Source organism: Rhinichthys klamathensis, unplaced genomic scaffold (assembly GCF_029890125.1).
Source record: "Rhinichthys klamathensis goyatoka isolate OS25496 unplaced genomic scaffold, OSU_Roscu_1.1 h1tg000192l_1, whole genome shotgun sequence".
NCBI lineage: Eukaryota > Metazoa > Chordata > Actinopteri > Cypriniformes > Leuciscidae > Rhinichthys > Rhinichthys klamathensis.
The window spans coordinates 2,080,387-2,100,839 of NW_026606718.1; the positions used below are offsets into that span (position 1 = coordinate 2,080,387).

Sequence of the window (20,453 nt, forward strand, 5' to 3'; positions counted from 1 at the left end):
CAAACACAGACTAGTGGAGGCAAGGCGAGATTATTTATAAAGCACATTTCATACACAATGGTAATTCAAAACGCTTTACATTGAAAACAAAGGAATTAAAATAGTCATAAAATAATCACAACTGATGCATAAGAAGTAAAAATATCATGCATAAGAAATACAAATAAATATTGAAGTAGAGAGTCCTGAATCATTAAATTTGGGGCGCCCCTGTCTGAAAAGATGAGTCAGAGAGCTAAGGTTCGCGGGACACACTAGTAGCAACTCCCGGCTTCTTAGGGCCCTTACATAGTCAACGCATCGGTACGCATACGCGTGCGCAAGGCTACACATCGCTACGCTTCGGCCGCCAATATGCGTCGATGTGTAGCCAAATGTGTCATCCTAGTTTTTGATACGCGACGCGCCGATGCACGCAATACTATGCGTTGTCGGTGGGGGCGACAGTGCAAGTAATATACATAAAAAGGTATATTATTATGTTTACAGAAAAAGAAGATTTGAATACAATGGCGGGCGAAAAGGAAAAGTTATGCGAGCTTGTTCTTATACATCCTTTGTTGCCGCCGATGTAAAATCATAGACAGTAAAAGAAATGGACAGAGCGATCTCATTGGAACTCAGTTGAGACAGTTGAAGCCCACTTTTAGCGATTTTTCAGAACTTCCGTTCCTGACGCGCAGACTCAGACCGACTCAAACTAAGCTTGATGACGTGAGCAACCTGTCTGACAGACGTTACTCTTCTAGTAGCTGTGCGTGAAAACTGCCAACGTTAATCTTGCAGAGACGGGGAACTTGAGCAAAGAGTTCTTTGGCGTGAGTGAGCAGGAGTAAGTATTCCGTTGCTTTTATGGACTCATTATCTATGGGCTTCTCTCTTGACGGGACGTCCCCCCGATTGCCAGCGAGCTTCTCCTCCTGTCTGTACGGTAACTTCTGTACAGCGCGACAGAGAGTCGAGTGGTTATGACGCAATCGTTAGCCTATTTTCACTAAATCTGTTTCTACGGGGCCATAGTGTAACATAGAAGGTAATGGAGCCCTTTATACATTGTCGTGGTTCTTTAGAAATAAATAATGGACAAATGGAGTCTTTAAACGCCTCAGATGTAAAGTTATTCGCTGTCAAAGTGACGCAAAAATGAATGGGAGTCAATGGAAATGCTAACGCAAGTGAAGTTCTGCTACAACATGGCGGCACCCGGCCGGCTTCAACTTCCGGTCGATGGATTACCCCCTTGTGTAAAATCAGCAATATGCACTCCTCTTCAGTTGCCATTTTGATCTGAATATCACGTGACCCGACTCTAGACTCTACTACCCCCTGTTGCGCGATCGGTGTATTGCATTTCACGCATCGCCGGTGACGCTTGCGTCTGCTTGCGTGCGTACTATGAAAAGGAGCGTGTAGCTCGCGTCACTCGCGTTGCTTGCTCGCGTTGACTATGTAACGGCCCTTAGTGACCACACTGTCACCCTTTGATGGCTTCCATTGTCCCTCCAACCCCTTAATGGAGTGCAGTGACACAAACAGTAAAAAGTTCCAGTGTTATATAGACCCCTTCACGGTTGACGTCACAGAAAAATTCGCGGTGCACAGTGCGCATGTCGGGGTCAGAAAGTTCATTCCATCGTGTTGTAACCATAGACTGTTTTAACCAGAGAATTTCTCGTCAACATGCCTTCTTGTTGCGTCGTGGACTGTGCAAATCGCACGAGTTGTGGAGTCAAATTTTTCAGGATTCCTGCAGGATCTCATCCTTTTCAAAAAAAGACGACATCTGTGGCTGCAAGCCATTAAACGGGCAGACTGGGACAACGCGATGATCAAAGAGGCTCGTGTTTGTAGCGCTCACATATTGATATAATTATGATAAATCTGAAATATAGATATCATATCTGGCCACTTGCTGACGTTGTCTACCCATTCTGTTATGAGCTCGGGATCAGGCAGACAATCGCCATTAACTAAAACAAGTTTGTTATGGTACTGTTCCCGTTCCTGTGGTGGTAAAGACAGTGCATAACTTGACACAATATGCCGGTCTATTAGCCGCGCCATTTTTCTGACCCCATGCTGCGCGCGCACCCAACCTAGGATTCCAATGTTTACAAACATTGAAGGGGTCTATGATTCGAGAACCGAAACTACTAACTGTTGTATAAATAATGCAAAGCAGTTTAGAAGCATCTCACAGAAACCTTTTTATATTATACCGTGAATCAGTTTAAAATGTTATATGCGCTTAAACAGTTCCATCTGTCTAATCCTGCTGACATCACTTACATCAGAAGAACCTTTGAAAGGTCATAACTGAAGTACAGTAGTGGGAGATCCAGTAAGGCAGATAATGAGGGCTCGTGTTTTCCCCAGCCTTAATTACGCCCCGTGCGGGAGTCCTTCCTTCTCAACTGCAGCAGACTGAGAGTGCTGTGCCACACAGCCCGTGCTTCACATTCATAATGAGCACCATACAGACCCCCGCGTCACGCTGCGGGACGCTCCGACTGTCCTCTCAGTTAACCGTCTGAGCACCTTGCCAAATAAAAGCCACTGGAACAAGATGAAAAACACCAGCAGCCAATTTGGGAGTTCTTTTACTGTTTAATGGGCCTCTTTAATCTGCGTCTGTGTCCTTTGCATGTTTACTCGAACACACCGGAGTTATTTGCTGATACATGTAAACATGATATTCTGGTGAGCTGGCAGTTAACGTTACAATGGCTGAGATTGATTAAAAAAAGATGTTTTGGAAAGAGGAGAACATCAGGAATGAGCGCAATCATACTAATTCGTGGAAGTGAACCACTATTGATGATGTATGATTCGATAAATCTGAGTGTTCTCACTCACTCTCCTGACATGCACAATAGTATCCAGCTGCAGACCCGCAGCACCACCACTTTCAGAACCCCAGCGCCAGAACCGGAAGTAATGGGCGGAGCTTACGTTCTAACACCAGCGCCAGGACCGGAAGTGAGGGGCCGAGCTTACGTTCTAAACCGAGTAACGCCACCTAACGTTTTGGAGCGTAGTTTGCTTAGACACGAAACGGAATTATTACACACGAAGCGTCATACTTTATACATATTATAATGATACATTAAGGTATAGTACAATAAGCATTTTAAAACGTTGATTTTGTGTAATATAATTCTATATAGTTATCCGTTTCATTGTATTATGAGAGTTACTTCCTGATCATGATGGTGAAAAATAATGCTTGAAACTTATGGTCATTTTATATAAAATATACTTTATTTCACAAGAACATGTGCAGCATGCATTTTTCTTTATGTAAAATAATGTCAAAAATCTAAAAAGAGAGAGAAAATCCGGCATTGTTTTAAAAGAAACAATAAAAATGTACCGTACTTCAAATAATAGCCGAGTCCCAAATAGACGATTGTCTCTTTACATGCCTGGTGTGGCTGCAGGTCTGGGTAAATATAAGGCCGGCCTCAAATAGAGGTCGGGTCTGTTTTTTAGTTTCAGGTTGTATTCTCAAACCCGTCAGATCATCCGCTTTTTGGCGGCCGTCAAAGCAAATTTTTGTCCCGCCAAAGCAAATTTTTGTCCCGCCAAAGCCTATTTTGATCGGTGAGTGATGTAGAATAGAATGACTGCTGCGCGTGACAGGGCGCTTAACGAGCAGAGAGAGAGCCCTGGCCGCGCGCGCGCACTCTGACGTCTTCGAACAACACGAGCGCTGTCTTGCTCTTTATTTGTCACATACCAGTTATAGTTCATACAACGAGCAGTGACTCACTGTGTAATAAAAACATACCCTAAATATTATTTAAAAGGTGCAACCATTTTAAATATTTTTAAATAGGCCTACTTGCAAAAATGTGTCATTGTAAATAATTCCGCCCCTCCCTCACTTCCGGTTCTGGCGCTGGGGTTCTGGCACTGGGGTTCTGAAACTGGTGGTGCTGCGGGTCTGCAGCTGGATATATCTCGACATGCATGACTGATGCACTGCTGCAAGCAGAGAGAATAGGCTATATCTTGTTTCTGCTTTTGCAGAACATTCACAGCAAAAATAGGCGCAAGTGCTGTTGTGTGCTGACGCTTTGAAAACAAAACCAAAAGTTCAAAAACCAAAATACAATAGTGAGATGAGCAACGCTATTTGTACCCAAATAATACAATGTGAACACAATCCAGCAGGGGGAGGGGGAGGGGGAGCAATCGAGACCAGGCAATCGAACCAAGTGTGAAACCCTTAAATGTTGGCAAAATTCACGTTCTTTTTTTCTTCTCAGTAAACATAGCAAAAATATTGATGACTCATACTGCACTGCCAGTTTTTTTGTCCAATTATATGCCTCTACAAAAAATACCTTAAGTATATGTATAGCCTACTACCATTCAGAAGTTTTGGGTCGGTAAGATTTTTTATTTTAACCTTTTCTGTAAAAAAGTATTTTATGCTCACCATAGCAGCATTTAATTGATCGGAAAATTAAGTAAAATAAAAATCTGTAATATAATAATATAAAATGTTTTCTATTTTAGGAAAAGAACAGTATTTACTTGAAATTTTTTGTAACAATGTAAAAGTCTTTAATGTCACTTAAAGCCGGGTGCACACTGTGAGATTTATAATAGTCCTTCACGATTGTTGCTTGTCAGACTGTACTACGAACATGATCATCGCTGTAATCCATGTCACACTGTACGATCTCAGTTGTCATTAATGTCAGACAGTCAAGACGCGTTAAAAACAGACGCACTCAAGAAAACTTGTGCGGAGTTTTATATCATTAATCAATGACACGTTCGGTGACAGTGGGCTGCATTACACGCAGGATTGAAATGGTGGCTACAAAGAAATCTCTAATGTTACTTTTGGTCAAGGCTTGTCTTGAAAAAACGAAGACAATTTGACGGTCATCGTAGGAGAAGTCACACTGCAGGACTGTGAGTCAAATCTTCTGACACTGCCAGAATTAAGGTAAAATTTTATTGCAATGGTCATTAATCGGCTGTTGGTGAACATGTCAAACTAGCGATCAAAGATTTCATGCCTAGGATCAGAGGATTCTTTTAGGATTTGCAAAAATTTGTCTCAGACGGCCAAATTGTGGCCAAAATCGAACATGATGTGATAAGATGAACTTATGGTTCTGCATTACTGATGTAATTCTTGTTTGCTTCATGTAAACCAGTGTTTCTCAAACTTTTTCTGCCATTCCCCACTTTGAAGGTAGGGAAAGGTTCGTGCCCCACCTGTCCTCAATCGCCCCAACAAAATGTTAATAAACTAGGCTTTAAGTTAAAATGTATTTTATTAACATGACATTTTAAAAACATAAACATGACAGTAGATAAAAATAATAATGCAATTGTGTTTGTATTTTGCCTCTGATAACATCAAATTCAGAAACGGAGAAAATAAAAGTGTGGACTAAATGTGCTTTGCTTTATTTTGTCACTTCGCAAACTGCATGCAAAAAGAACAAACAAAATTGAAAAAGAATAATAATAATCTCAGGGTTATTCCTGGCTCAAAACGAGGCGGAGGTGGTAAAATCCTAATAATGTACGTATTTTAGGTATTTTTATAATAATAATTGCATTTTGTATTTTTCAAAGACTATCATATAAGCTACTGTGTTACTGTATTTTGTGTGTGCTGTGGACCTCTGCACCCCTAGGGGGGTCCGGGGGCATGCTCCCCCGGAAGAAAAGTTTGTACGTTTTAAAGATAAATTCATAAATATAGTGCACTTTGAAAGTTCAAAATTAAGTGATTAACTAATTTAATGTCTGCAATGAGCCTGTTTTTTAGTAGGCTACTACACTTTCTACATTTTCTGAACCAGAGACGGAGAGCGCTCACCGCTTGACATCACAACTATTCAGTGTTTTCAACCACATAATGTTTATTTTAGGTTTCAGACATTTAAATTCACATAAGTAAGTTATTAAAAAAGCAATACATTTAGAGTTTGTCAAATACACACTTATGTCTACGGAAGCGGGAATAATAATTATTTCCATTATAATTAGATGACACGTATTATTCATATCAAATACACATCGTGTAAGTAAATTTCAAGTTTACTCATGCTTCTCTCAGTTCACCAGCCACTTACTTTCATACTTTCATTTCGGGAGAAGTGGATAAATTGACGTTTGTTAAATCCAACAGATCCGATTCTCTAAAATCCGGCATAACTAACGTCCATCGCGTATAGCTCAACTAAGGTGTTTAAACAACAAAACACATCCACTTGCTCATATTTGACAATCGGAATATGAGATATTTCCTGCTATAGCCAACAAATTTGTGAAATAAAAGCAGATAATCAGTCATTCAGCGCTATAGGCCTATTTCACAAAAATGGCCGCCGAGACCGGAAGTAGGGTAAACTCTTTTCCGGTGAAAGCCATAGACAGGGTGAAAGCGCTAGCAGTTACAGTCGGAGGACAAATGCGGAGATTAAAAGCGGTTGCTTACCTTTTTATGTTTCAACCCAAAGAAGAAACAACCCTATTGATCACTTCACAGCTTTTCGTGTTTTGCGGGTTTTCATGGGAGAAGTTAAATCACGCCAGACGCGTGTGAAGAAGGAAGCAGATGTTGAAATGGAGTGTTGATGCCGGTTCGGGACTGATGCCCTCCACAAAACATGTTTAAATTGCACTTGATTGTTATCCGATTTGCACGTCATGCACTTTTATTTATTATTATTAACTGTTGGCAAATTAAAATTGTTTGTAGAAGTTGTTTTCTGTAACTTTCTTTCCCTTTTACCTGGGTGCGCTTTGCCAGGCCTGCTGTTTACTTGTGCAAGCAAGGGCAGCTGGGACATTTATTAAACGTATAAAATACTTTCCGAACCGTTACATATAGTCTTATAAATTCAGACGTTTGTGATATAAAAAAATAAACATATTGGAATAATTTTTAAAGTTGTTTGAACACGGAGCAGTTTTTCCCGTGAGTGGGACTGGAAAACCCGGAGTGGATCAGGAGCGGAGTGATAATAGAACGCTTCTGTGCAGAGAGGAACGGGCTTTTGCTCCAGTCCAGGCTTTGATCACATCTCCCTAAGCGGGTGATAACCTCGTCCTTCCGACCCATTCGAACTAAAATTAAGACATTTATTACACTATTTGAGAAATAAGCATATTTACGGCCTTAAAATAATGAAAAGGGTAATTTAAGAAACAGGGGGAACCTGATATTAACGGAAGTCCGTCGTAGCGACGGATAACTTTAATCCCTGTATATATTATTTAGTGTATTGAATATAAAATTACATTATATATTAGTAAATATATTCTCACATTTTTAAATATATGAAAATGACTTGTTTCTTTGTAAAAAGTGACTTGACATGTTTCATTCAATATATTGTAATATATTAACACCATATATTATTCTGTATGTTTTCAAATATACCGTACTGTTAAACCATTTCATATATTGATAATTCATATATAGGGAATATTTTCTTTTCATAAGGGGACCCCAGACAGTTAAATATTATTTTGTAACATGATTTTTTTTTTAAAACATGTAATATCAATCACTTCATTCATGTTTTTAGTCTAACTATTTTTGTAATTTCATTATTAGACATAGCAACGTGAGATCAAATTCACTGTAAAGATGTACAATTCTTAGTTTCATTCATGGTAACATGAAAAATGGAGCCATAATCTAGTGGAAGATTACTGCAATCTCCTGGACTAACACTTAATAACATGATTTTTTTTTTAACAAAAGCCACTAGATTTCACTCATAGCCTACAATCAGACATCATTTCAATTTATTTATTTATTGTTTTTCGATATATTAACGTTAAATGTGAGCTTAGTCATCAAGTGTCATGCCATTTAAATGAATGGAACTTTTTTTTATGTGAGCACTAAGCAAACGTCAAGAATTTGTCCAATTTCGATCTTTTCACAACTCCCTGAAAACTATCAACAAAACGGACAACATCTGATATTCTTACTTTTGTCAGATAACGTTATATGAATGACTGAGAGAGAAAACAAGCTGTTCAAAGTCCATTTTGAAAATGAATGGCGATCGTAGCGGGCGGCAGGGCGACCAGAAGTCTTTTTGCCGTCTGTGTCTGGCGTGATTTAACCTCTCCCCAGTTGTTCCATGAAAACCCGTAAAACACGGAAAGCTGTGAAGTGATAAATAGGGTTGTTTCTTCTTTGGGTTGACATAAACACCATAAAAAGGTAAGCAACAGGACTAAACCGCTTACAGTTTCCGCATTTGTCCTTCGACTGTAACTGCTTGCGCTTTCACCGGAAAAGAGTTTACCCTACTTCCGGTCTCGGGGGCCATTTTGTGAAATAGGCCTATTGTGGCTGCGGTGTGACAAGCAATGACGCGTCACCATGGAAACCATAAAGGGATATGATCTAAATTACGGGCGCCTCTAAAAACTTTTAAACTTACGTGTGAAAAGGTTAAGTAAGGCTTCCATTTAAATGTGTCGTTGTTTTGTTTTGAGTTTATGCTCAATAAATAAAGGAATTAATAGAGATGGGCACAAAAATTACCACATTTTCTCCCATTTGTCACGCCCCACTTGTCATGTTTCTATTCCCCACCAGTGGGGCGCGCCCCACACTTTGAGAAACGCTGATGTAAACAGTGCTTTACAGATATAGTTACACTTCCATTTCATGTGCTTCCCTGCATCCTTGCACGGATATGAAGCAAAAGCTACCAGGCTTGTTGAAAGATGAAAAATATCACAAAATTTGATAATTTTAAGAATGATGGGGCCAATGCCAAAAGTCATGCAGCTTTGGAACAATATAAGGGTGAGTGAATGATGACGGAAGTTAAAATTTTGGGCGAACTATCCCTTTAACGGTCAATTCTGGTGAGTAAACAACAACAGCACACTGTAGCTCAGCCTCATTCAAGAAATCATGGTGTTCTGAAAACAAAATAAATGAACACGTTTCCATAAAGATCACTGGAAAACACAGAAAAATTATAGGTTACAGAATGAGAGCTGTGCAAAACATATTCTGAAAGAAACACAGAGCAGTGAAAATAAAAATCTCCTCAGTCATTAAAGCCCACAAATTGCTGCATTTCAGATGGAAAAATTGTTAATCGAGACATTAAGCTTTCCTCTTACGGCGGTTAATGCTGCTTGTACAAATGACTGCTCTAATAACTATTCATACCATCAAAACACAAGGTAAAACCTATGCTATTTAAAATACATAGAATGGGTATACGAGACCATATCATAAAAAGTGGGTCTATGGAGGCACTAAATAGTGGCTGATATTTTGAAACCTTGGCAGCTGCATACTAGTGGTAAACCTCTGCTATTATATCTTGCCTGTATGGGTGCAGGCTCTCCCTCTGCCTGTTCCCCTACCCACCCTGTAATTGCAAGAATACCACCACACACATACAAAGTCAGACAAGAGAGAGAGAGAGAGAGAGAGAGAGAGAGAGAGAGAGAGAGAGAGAGAGAGAGAGAGAGAGAGAGAGAGAGAGAGAGAGAGAGAGAGAGAGAGAGAGAGAGAGAGTGTGTGTGTGTGTGTATGAGAAAGAGAGAGACAGAGTAAACTGCAATCTGGCTGACTGCTTGAATATCAAATTTGCTGAGAGCAGAGGATCACCCATTTCAGTTCACACTGAGATCGTTTAAGAGTCATTTACGTCAATCAGCAAACAGAGAGCAGGGCGCTGCACCCGTTTACCTGTAAGACCCAAGAGAGGACTCTTCTGTTAAAGGGATTGTTTACCAAAAATGAAAAATCTGTCTTAATTTACTCACCCTCATTTCAATCATAACCTGTTTGACTTTCTTCTGTGGAATATTTGTCCATATAATGAATGTCAGTGAGGTCCAATGTTGACTTTCATTGTACATGACTTTCAAACCTTTCAAAACAGTTTAAACATTCTGTAAAACAACATATTTTGTGTTCCGCAGAAGAAAGAAAATTATACAGGTTTGGAACGACAAGAGGGAGAGTAAATGCAGGGCTGGACAATAAAGACTGCCCGATGGCCCGGGGCCTGCATAAACGTCGCTTGAGACAGTTGAAGCAAATGTCACTTGCCTGCATCACGAAAGTTTATCATTTGCAGGTGTTTTTAAGCTAAGTTTTGTGTGCGCACACATCCGTATCTGTTATATCCGCCATAATCTGTTATATCTTAAGTGCACAAAACATATGTGTAACAGTATATTGGATCCATGCAGCTCTTAAAGTGAATGTTAATGTTAATCAAACAAAGAACAAAGAAAAAAATCACTGCTTGTGACAGAATAACTTTTGTAACTTTATTTAATTTACACATTGAAGACTAAGCAGTGCTATTTTACTTTTTAATTATTCATGCTCTCTACCTGAAAATTATTGTAACTAACATGAAAAGGAGTGTTTATTTTATTTGTGTTTGTTCTATTGTATTTGTGCTATTGTTCGTAATTTTAATATTTGTTATTGTATTACTGACAGTTTACTTGTCTTTAACAATACTTGAAATGTATATAAGTTAAGCTAGTAGTTTTTGGTGTCACCTTATTTATTAAGGTTATGGGTCAAAAACAAGGAAGACAATAACTAGGCCTATTTTATTTATTTATTACTTTGTGGCAAATGGATCCCTTTAAAGGTACACTATACTTGTATCTTTACTTGTAGACTACTCATATGCATAAACAGAGAGAAGTAGCTCCAGCTACAATGTTCTTCTGCAAGTTTTGTGGTTTTGTTTATTAACCACTAGAGTGCCAAACGTTACATAGTGTAGCTCTAAGTTCCAATGAATACTCATTTATTTTATAAAGTACCAGGGATGTGGAAAACGACATAGCTACATTCAGAACTTCAGGAAGCCATTTATAAATAGGGTCAGGAAATTTCATATTTGACATGTATTTTGTTCAAAAAGTCCTGAACACAACAGAATGGAGCGGAATATAGGGGTCTTGAGACGTGCCTAATGGGACAGTCTTAAAAATGCAATGCTAATGGTGCAAGATGCTGAAAATAACAAAAACAAGGTGAGATGAAACTGTCACAAAAGTTTATATGTCTATAAAGAACAACATTTAAAAAAACAGAACAGACTGAATGCACACACAGCCCACTGACAGGTATTCAATAAATAAATAGACTATAACCTTTCATTACACCAAAACAATAGTTAGTAATTTTCTTAAAATTGACTGTGTGCATTTAAAGCACCATCACACTGCTGCTACTACTATTACTGAAGTGCTTGCCTTGAGTCACAAAATGAATTGTTTGAATATATTAATACTGCCAGTTTCAGTTTTCAGATTTATCATAATTATAGCAGACATCCGAGAAATATCCCTATCTATACCCATATAGGGGTTCCTGAATACTGTGTTGGACAACGAGGAACCTTCGAGTGCGTAGTAGTGTTTCTACAAACCAGAACAAAGACACCCAGCGACAAATAGTAATGAAGAGGAAATATTGGGTAAAAACCATTGTCCTGTTCCAGGCTACAAGGTTTCCAGCTATTTAAGTGTCAATCCCTTTCAACAAAATGAACAAAAACTAAATTTATATGAAGTGGGATTCAACTGAAACCGAGGCTGTTCAGTAAAGAACACCAAGAGTTTTACCAAGAGTTATAATGAGCAGTTATAATGAATGGAGCTTAAAATTGTGCTCAACTATCAACAAAACTTTAGATCAGGCAAACTTCAGATGTGGTCTGACTTTTGATGTCAGGCTACCACATCAAAACTCAGGTAAGAGCAAGGGGATTTAAAGTTCTTAGGATGCATGGCAACATAATTCTTACTCTTGGTCCCCTTTTTGCTTCAATGACAACAGCACTCGAGCTGCATGAATGTGTAAAACTTGATGATCATACTTCTAACTGAATACAATTATATTACTTTATCACTGGAAAATCAGAGTCAATTGGCATTTCATATGCAAAGTTTGGGCCTGTTATTTCTGTTTATGGTCGCCCTGTGCATGTTTGTTGTGTTTAGGGCAGAACAACACACAGTCTGTACTGTCTCCACTTCACTGCAGTCTGAGCTGTGGGAGCAGCTGTCACCTGTCTACCAGCCAACCCACCACTGACCTCGCAACCCTGCCCTGTCACGTACACACATACATTCTACAAACAACATCCAATGCTCATCAGGGAGGATAGCGAACACACACTGACAAAAATATCGGGCCGCAGTCGGCTGCGAAAACAACTCCAAAAACCTCCCATCACCACCGTGATAAAATGTGTGGCATGCTACACGGCTTGGACATCCACAAATGGCACATGTTCCACATGTCTAGAATCTCAGAAAAAGATTTGAATTCTGCCCCAAAACCACCCTGATTAAACCAGAATTAAAGGAATATATTGCAGGTTAGGCTCTATCGACATTAACGATGGGAATGTATTTTAATAACTCTGTTGTAATATTTGCCTTTTAGACTTCTATTATCTTCTGACCACAGATGCTGTCAATAACACCTAAGTTGCATTTAACCCTGAAAATTATTTTGAATGTGTGCTGGTAAAAAGCTATTTAAATGCAATCGTATGTTCAGAAACAGTACAACTATAGATGTCGTGCTCTTTCAATAGATGAACAGATGGCCTCAGCCTCAGATACCTGAATCAAGGCCAGCGAGGCAAATTTGTGTTCATTGCATTTGTTGTAAACCTGTAAAATGCCAGAAATAATGAAACAAAGACTATGAACAAAGTCTTTGATCTGTCATTCAAGTTATTGAAAGGCAATGTAACAATTTAATGGATACAATTACCATTGTTCCCTTGCAAGCATGCAAAGTTAGCTTGAGGACACCATAATGTGGAGGATTGTATCATTACCTCAACACAGGCCTGGCTTAACAATACATAAAAAACTTCAAAAAGCATCTAGGCCTGGCGAAAGTCATCTGAGGGCCAGCCCAGCTCTGCCAATCAGATTTTAGAAACTCAATAGGAAATTAGAAGTATAGTATGACTGCATTAAATGAAAAAAAAAATTGGCAAAGGTAACGAGAAACAAATTGAAAGGTCGCTACACGGAACGGCGAAGATGAGTGAGAACAAGAAGGAAATGAGGGGAAACAAATCAGAAATGAATTAATGAAAGAGATATGCTTGGTCTTTGAAGCTTTCCCTGTGTTTGTTTTTCTCTCTCCTGACATCACTAACTGCTACAAGCTGTTCATGGGGTCCAACTGTATATTCGAGCCCTCCACTATGCATTCCACTTCTCATCTCACGCGCCAAATGCCCCAGCGTGAACCGAGATGCGAACCTGACCTCACCCTCTTGTGAAACATCTTAACTTGATTTTGGTGTGGGGAGACTTGTCCCAGAGCCCCTGGTCTTTCTGTCAGGTCACTGGGAGGAAAGAACCGGCTGATGCATCCCCTATTTTCAGATTCTCAAAAAACATCAGGAAACATATGAGGCCAAACTCCTCTCTCGCACGCAACAGCGCACTCAGATTAGAGCTGTTTTTAAGGACCACGGTGATGTGGCAGGACGAGACCAATGAGAGGATTTTAAATGAAGGCTTTGTTAACGTCATAATAGCAGTGGAGAGGTGATGAACGTCACCAGAAGTGCACTATAAAAGATATAAGAAACCTTATGAGAAATCAAACTGAGGTAGCGTAGGCTGAGATTTGACAACAAATCTTGAGTCACCCGAATAAAAAAAATATTTACTTATCATAATTTTGTTCCATAAATGTATAACTTTCTTTCTGTGGAACACAAAAGAACACTGTGTTCAAAATTCTCTTTTCCATACAATAAAACTGAAAGGGGACCAAGAAAAAGCAAGAATTTAGTGAATAACGGCTTAAAAATGACTTGTAAATAACCTCAAATAGTATTGTATTAAAAGAAATGTTGCATGGACTGCAACACAGTTACTTTCCACATTAAAAAATAAATAAAAAATACAGTTCAATATTGTTATTGTTAACTAAAACTATAAAAAAAATTGTTAATTGAAATAAAGCTGAAATAAAAATAAATTATACATATGAAAAACTAATTAGAATGGTTGCATTGGCAACTAACTTGATAAAATAAGTTTAAGTACTAAAATAGCAAAATTACAAATATTTATAAATAAAAATTAACAAAAATTACAAAAGCACGTAACAAAATGACTAAAACTTAAAAATTACAATGAAAATATAAAGGCTAATTCTAAATTAATAAATAATATTGTAATATAAACATTAAATAACACTGATTAAATAATACATATTTGGGACAATATGAAGGTAAAGAAAATGTGGCAGATGTGACTCATTTCCTAGCAGAACAAAGGGTGACACGAGAAAAACTAACAAAAAAAAATTGACCACAAAAAAAACAAAAACAAAGAAATAGTGGTGGTTAACCGACTCCGATTCCGTGACAGTCGCTAAAGTTGCTATATACGGATCGAATAAGAGACAGATACACTATTGCCATCAGTCTTCATTAGATTGGAGCTTGAGTAAGAGGACAGACTGACTTCAATGGAATTGCCTCACCTTTGGTCACATTGCCAATAGTGTAATAAAGAATGTCAAAGACTAAAGAGACGTGACATGCAACAGCTGTACTCGACATACCAATGGTAATTAGTTGTGCTGTTTTGTGGCCATGTGCTATGGTCATTGAGTTTAGTGAGAGCAACCATTCTGTAAGGGTCTTACTAGCCCAACCACAGTACTCATATACTGGCAAAAAAAAGTTATTATAGTTCATGACCCCTAATAGGACCTGATTGCTGGACCTATAGACACTACTGTGCAGACTAGAGACAGTACACTCAAGGATTGTACAAATGTTGAATGCATTAGGTGACTATAATGGGTTCCAAAAGGAAATCATAAATATTTAAATATCTTTGTGGTTGGATGCCCCAAAGAAAACTCTCTGTCCCAAGAATCAATCTACGGGGGAGTAAAACTACTGACTGACAAAAAACCCCAGCTGAAACTGGTTTTGCTCAAAAACAAAATGTTGACACGCTGTGAAATAAGAATAACTTTAGTCTACTGAACCTGCAGTGCACTATTAAGCTAGTCTTCAAATATTTATAGAAACACGCACACATCCACAATGGTGGTGAACATACAAGTTGGGGTTTGCTAATTAAATGATGGTGCAAAGCATTGATCATAATATTTTTACATATATTTTTTAGTACCTCTAATGAAGAATAGCAATAAAGCTTACTAAAAAGTATCTCATTTAGACGGTTTATGACTGCATTACCCAGAAACCTATATAAAGCGAAATACTGTATGTCTGCGATAAAATGGTAAGATAAAGCAAAAATTTCAGACCTTAATTCACAACCTTTGGGCTTCATTTTGTTGCATTATTGTTAAACGCTTCGTATTTTTGTCGGAAAGTGAAACAATATATAAAGTTGGGTTACACTTTATTTTATGGTGTCATTGTTACAGTGTAATTGCATATTTAAGAACTGAGTAATATAAATTAACACATGTTTACTATAGGGTTAGGGTAGGATTAGGAATTGGTTGAGGGTTAGTTGCATGTAATTATGCATAATTACTGTTATTACTATAGCAAGTACATGTAAAATGTAATAAGGACATTGTAAAATAAAGTGTTACGTAAAATTGTTTACCAAATCTATTTTATTCCAAAAAATATCACAATTATTATTTTGAACATGAAAAAAAAAAAACATCTATAATCTAAGCAATAGGAACTAATCTACCAGTATAAGAACTAAGTTATTTTTTTGTACACCTTCTTAATACATAAACCTACACTTTTGACATTTGACAAATCAATGTTTCGAGGCCACTTGACCTGTGTTTATTGATATTTGGTAACATATGTTAAAGATATTCTTATTAGTCATAAAACATCTGAAAGCAGATATCTTTACTTCCTTGGAAACAATGCAACAATTCTCAGAGTGCCAAGAAAGCCTCCAACTTAATTCAAATAAAACACAAACATTCTGACAGGCCTCCTTCCTCAGTCAGACTCCCTGAACATTTCCTTCTTCCTGAGGAACGCTTCCTCTCACTCTCTATTGCAAGTCTTTTTTCCTTTAAGACCAGTATGTAAAGGAAAACAATAATCTGTAATATTTGAGTTAAAGGTGTGTAGTGAACAGCATATTCTAAGGTATTCCAGGGCCCAGTTTTCTGGGGGTAACTCTCTGACGGCAACAGTGGAGAAACGTTATGATTGGACCATTGTGGACCAACACAAACAAATGTCCAAAACCATCAGATAAGGATGCTAGGACAACTGCCAGACACCTCTGAGAGGGCAAGGAATCCCCTAGTACCAAGCTCGGAAAAGGACGGGACTTCTCGATGGTTCACAACAGTTTATCTTTCCATAAGATAATGTAACTCTGCCATAGCAACACGCATTTTATGCATCTTCTGCATCTTCTGCACTTTAGCTCTTTATATGTTTTACACTTGTGACTTCCTTGTGTTGATAAAAACAAATCCTTCAGATTGGTCAGCTTACTTCAACAACTGCTTCAAAATTCACATTTCAGTATGGGTGTGTAATTTACGTTGTAGAGCAAAACATCAAAGTATCATCAAGTTATGTTTACCACAGGCTCTATTTTACTCATAAACTGAAAAACTCTATTATAAAACCCCATTGAAAAATCTCGAATGAACCAGGGGGCGGAGCTTAGACGTAATACCTGCACCACTCTATTGCAGTGGCAGGGTAGCTCGTGGATAATAAAATAGAGTAGGTCCACTAATTGTAGCGTCTGGGGATCCAGAAACCATTTTAAAATATCTTTTTTGGTCACTTTTAGACATAAAATGCAAAAATGACACATACAGCAAGACAATATAAATAATATAAAAATTTCACTCACCTAGCCTAAATCCAAGCAAAAATACATCCTTCTGACCTTTTAAATGTCAGTGTTAAAAGAGCACGTTCGGGCGTTTAGTGAATCTGATTTCTGTAGCCTATAGGCCTATCTAACTTAGGATTGGTGTCTTCCTTCGTTTTGTAGGAATAATTTGTAGCTTCTTGGTAAATTTGTTGCCGAATATCAAATATTCAATATCTCTATTCTCCATAATTAACTCTTTCCCCGCCAGCGTTTTTGAAAAAAGTTGCCAGCCAGTGCCAGCATTTTTTTATCATTTTCACAAAAGTTTAATGGCCCCCAAAATATTTTGTTGCATGATATCTGAAGATGCAATGTATCAAAAGAAAGAACGGACCCTCTACTTTTTATCAACACTTGAATGCGGCTATTTTTTATAAAAAAAGCAACATTTAGAGCAAAAATCGTGTTTTTGTCAAGGACTACATCTGGATTGGATGATCAAAACATTGAAGGAGTAGATCAACATCAACACCCCCCAAAGCTTGCACAGTCCTGTAGCTCGTCCTCCTGGCTCAACATTTCATTTGGTAAAGTTAGGTAACGTTCAATTTTTTATTTATATCAAGCATAGCGTCAGTTCTGGCAGGTCACGTTAGTCAAGCTCGCATCAGCTGACTCTCATTGTATACATATATAAGCTCCTTCAGCATTATCAGCAGCTATGGCGTTTCTCAGGAGCTAATTACCCTCCTCCATCCCCAGCTCCTCCTCTCGCCCAGTCAGGATTTGGCATTCTGATTCCCCTTGAATCAGAATAAATTCTCGAATTATGTTGTACTTTAAAATCTTGAAATAATTATATCTGCATGCATTCATGTTGGTTCTGTTCTGTTTACCCTAAGGGTGGTTATTGTGCTCCCCCTGCTCTTATCCATGCTAGGCTGCATGGATGCGCAGGGAGTTCTCGCCCAGAACGGAACCGTACCGCCAAATCCAAACTGTATGCTAATTGTCAATTGTATTTGACGATAGTGGTCCTGACAGAAATTCTGTTTAATGTTGATGATCGTGTTTGCATCTGCTTACATATCGCTGTGAGAACCCTTAAAGGTGCCACATACTTATTAGTGGCAGGAAATTATTTCATACTTGTGTCATTCATACATAGGAGCTGGGTAACAGATGTTAGAAAAAGGGCCACTGCTTTGCTCCAAAAGACTAAAAGAGTGCTTCTATCTTGTGTGCTGGTGAGTGACTACATTTAGCTTGAAAGTGAGACTTTCAATTCTTGCATATGGAGTAACAAGGTTCTCTGTGTGTGTGTGTGTGTGTGTGTGTATCTGTCTGTGTGCAGAGTCAGACAGTCGTTCCATTCAGCTTTTACCTGGCAGCTGAGACTGTCATAGTTCCTAGTTAAAAGAAAAAGTTTTTAAAAGCGTCATAGTTAAAAAAGAAACTATTGAAATAAAAACATTGCCTAAATGTTTGTCATGTCCTAGCGTGGCAAAATGATATTGAATCAGTGCAGTCAACAAAACTGGAACTACTTCATAGCTGTAACATTTATCAACCAATCAGAATCAAGAATTCTGTAGTATAAAAAAATCAAAATGAATATGTAAAAGTAATAGAATATTTGGTTTATTTGAGTCTAATAAAATTAAATATTCATACTCTCAGTTACATTTCTAAATTTCAAGGCAGATCTTTAAATCTCATTGTATCAATCAGACTGAGCTAATAAGCCAATTTTAATTTAAAAGTCTGTTTTTGGCAAAGCTGAATTTTCAGCAGTCTTCAGTCTTTAATATTAATGATGAAAACAGTTGTGCTGCTTATATTTTTGAACTGTGATGCACTGTTTTTCAGGATTGTTTGATGAATAGAAGATTTAAAAGAACAGTGCTTATTTGAAATAGAAAACTTTTGTAACATATTAAATGTCTTTACTGTAACTTTTGATCAATTTAATGCATCTTTACAGAATAAAAGTATTTATTTCTTCTTTAAAAAAGTTTATAGCGCTTTCTTACAGACACCAACAATTTTGAGAAGTTAAATGCAGAAACTTTTACTTTTACTTATGTATGTTTTTGGTGACTGCGAATTGAATAAAATATTGACAGCAACCATAGTTGAGCTTAAGTACAGTCGCTCTCATTCTCAATAAGGGTGGAGACTTCTAATTTAGCACCTTCCTGACCCATAAGACCCTTTTGCAGTTTCTAAAGAGGTACTCTCTTGCTTGAGTCAACAACTTTTCTCAGAATACCACTTTGTTCTGAAAATAGATCCCAATTTGAAATCCAAGCTGGAAAATCATTGCAAACGCACTACATTAAGCATCAGGCAGTTCCTCTAGAATTAAAATGAGAGTTTCAAAATGAGGTGACTATGGTATGGAATGTGAGCTGTTAATGAGGCTTCACAGAACAGCACGCTATCCGAACATACAAGGGCTGGGTTTTTGACTTTCTTCCCAAACTCCCTGAGAATTGTTTTCCTTCCCTTCTGAGTCTCAGTGTTCATGCATACACTAACAGGAAGCAGAGCTCAATTGATAGGGCCATTCCAACTAAATACGTGTTAAAATCTGTTCATTATTAGGACCTGCATGCACAATGATTCAGTTAGTGCTACATTACCGGAAATCTCAAAACGCTCTATATGTCCTCCAAAAATGCACTGAAACAAGTCTGCTAGGAGGTGCCAAAAATCAAAGCATGAGATGTTGTTCCTCAAGGCTTTCGGGGGGTTGAAATGTTGCCAACAAAGACACAGAACACTCAAGATGTCACAAAGGGAAGGACACACAAACAAGACTGAATTAAAGAGGAAAGTAATGCAGCAGTTTGGTCAACATGAAACACAATAGGCCTAGTTTACTTTCTCTGCACACTCCCCTTTTCTTCTTCACCCTGTCCACAAAATGGCAGACTAGAACACTAATCTGTATTGATAACCGATACCACCCACCTTGAGGGCTTTGTCCTTAAGTTTGTTTGCATGTCAAATTCCATCGATTTAATACCTTCCCCACCTGTGTGACCATTGGCTATAAAGTCAACAAGCAATATTAGCACAGGTGAGAAAGATTCTTCTGCATTATAGAGTCAGTTTGCCCAACTAATCAAGCACTTGGTACACATTTGACATAGATGACAAGGCCAATATTTCATGCTGATGAAAATGATAATGTAGCAAGAACGAGGCCAACGTTCTCCATACTTTTATTTTTTTAATTAAAATTCATTTTGATATTTTTTTCTGAGCATAAAGATAAAAATGTGAGTGATAAAGAGAAACAATCATGTGGTCCAACCAACAGGCAGATACATATATAAATATATCAAATAAAAGTAATGAATGTATCATAAAACAGGTAATGATATCAGAGACCCTCATGTATGTCAAGGTCAATAGGTATTTAAAAAAATCTAATTTAATTTTTCTGATAAGGTAAGAACGTTTATTGAGGCTGTAAAGTGTCATACGTTTGGAGTGCGACTTGTGAAAGACATTATGATATTTATAAATTAATAATTCATGATGTTTGAAAAATAAATGTTATCTTCAAAGAATATATATTTTATAACTTATTATATATA

General features: G+C 37.8%; 1 protein-coding gene across 1 annotated transcript in view; it reads right to left on the minus strand.

The window, feature by feature from the left end:
- Positions 1–20,453, minus strand: part of nectin3a (nectin cell adhesion molecule 3a) — a 51,019-nt gene that overhangs the window by 25,009 nt on the left and 5,557 nt on the right. The gene's annotated exons all lie outside the window — the stretch shown is intronic.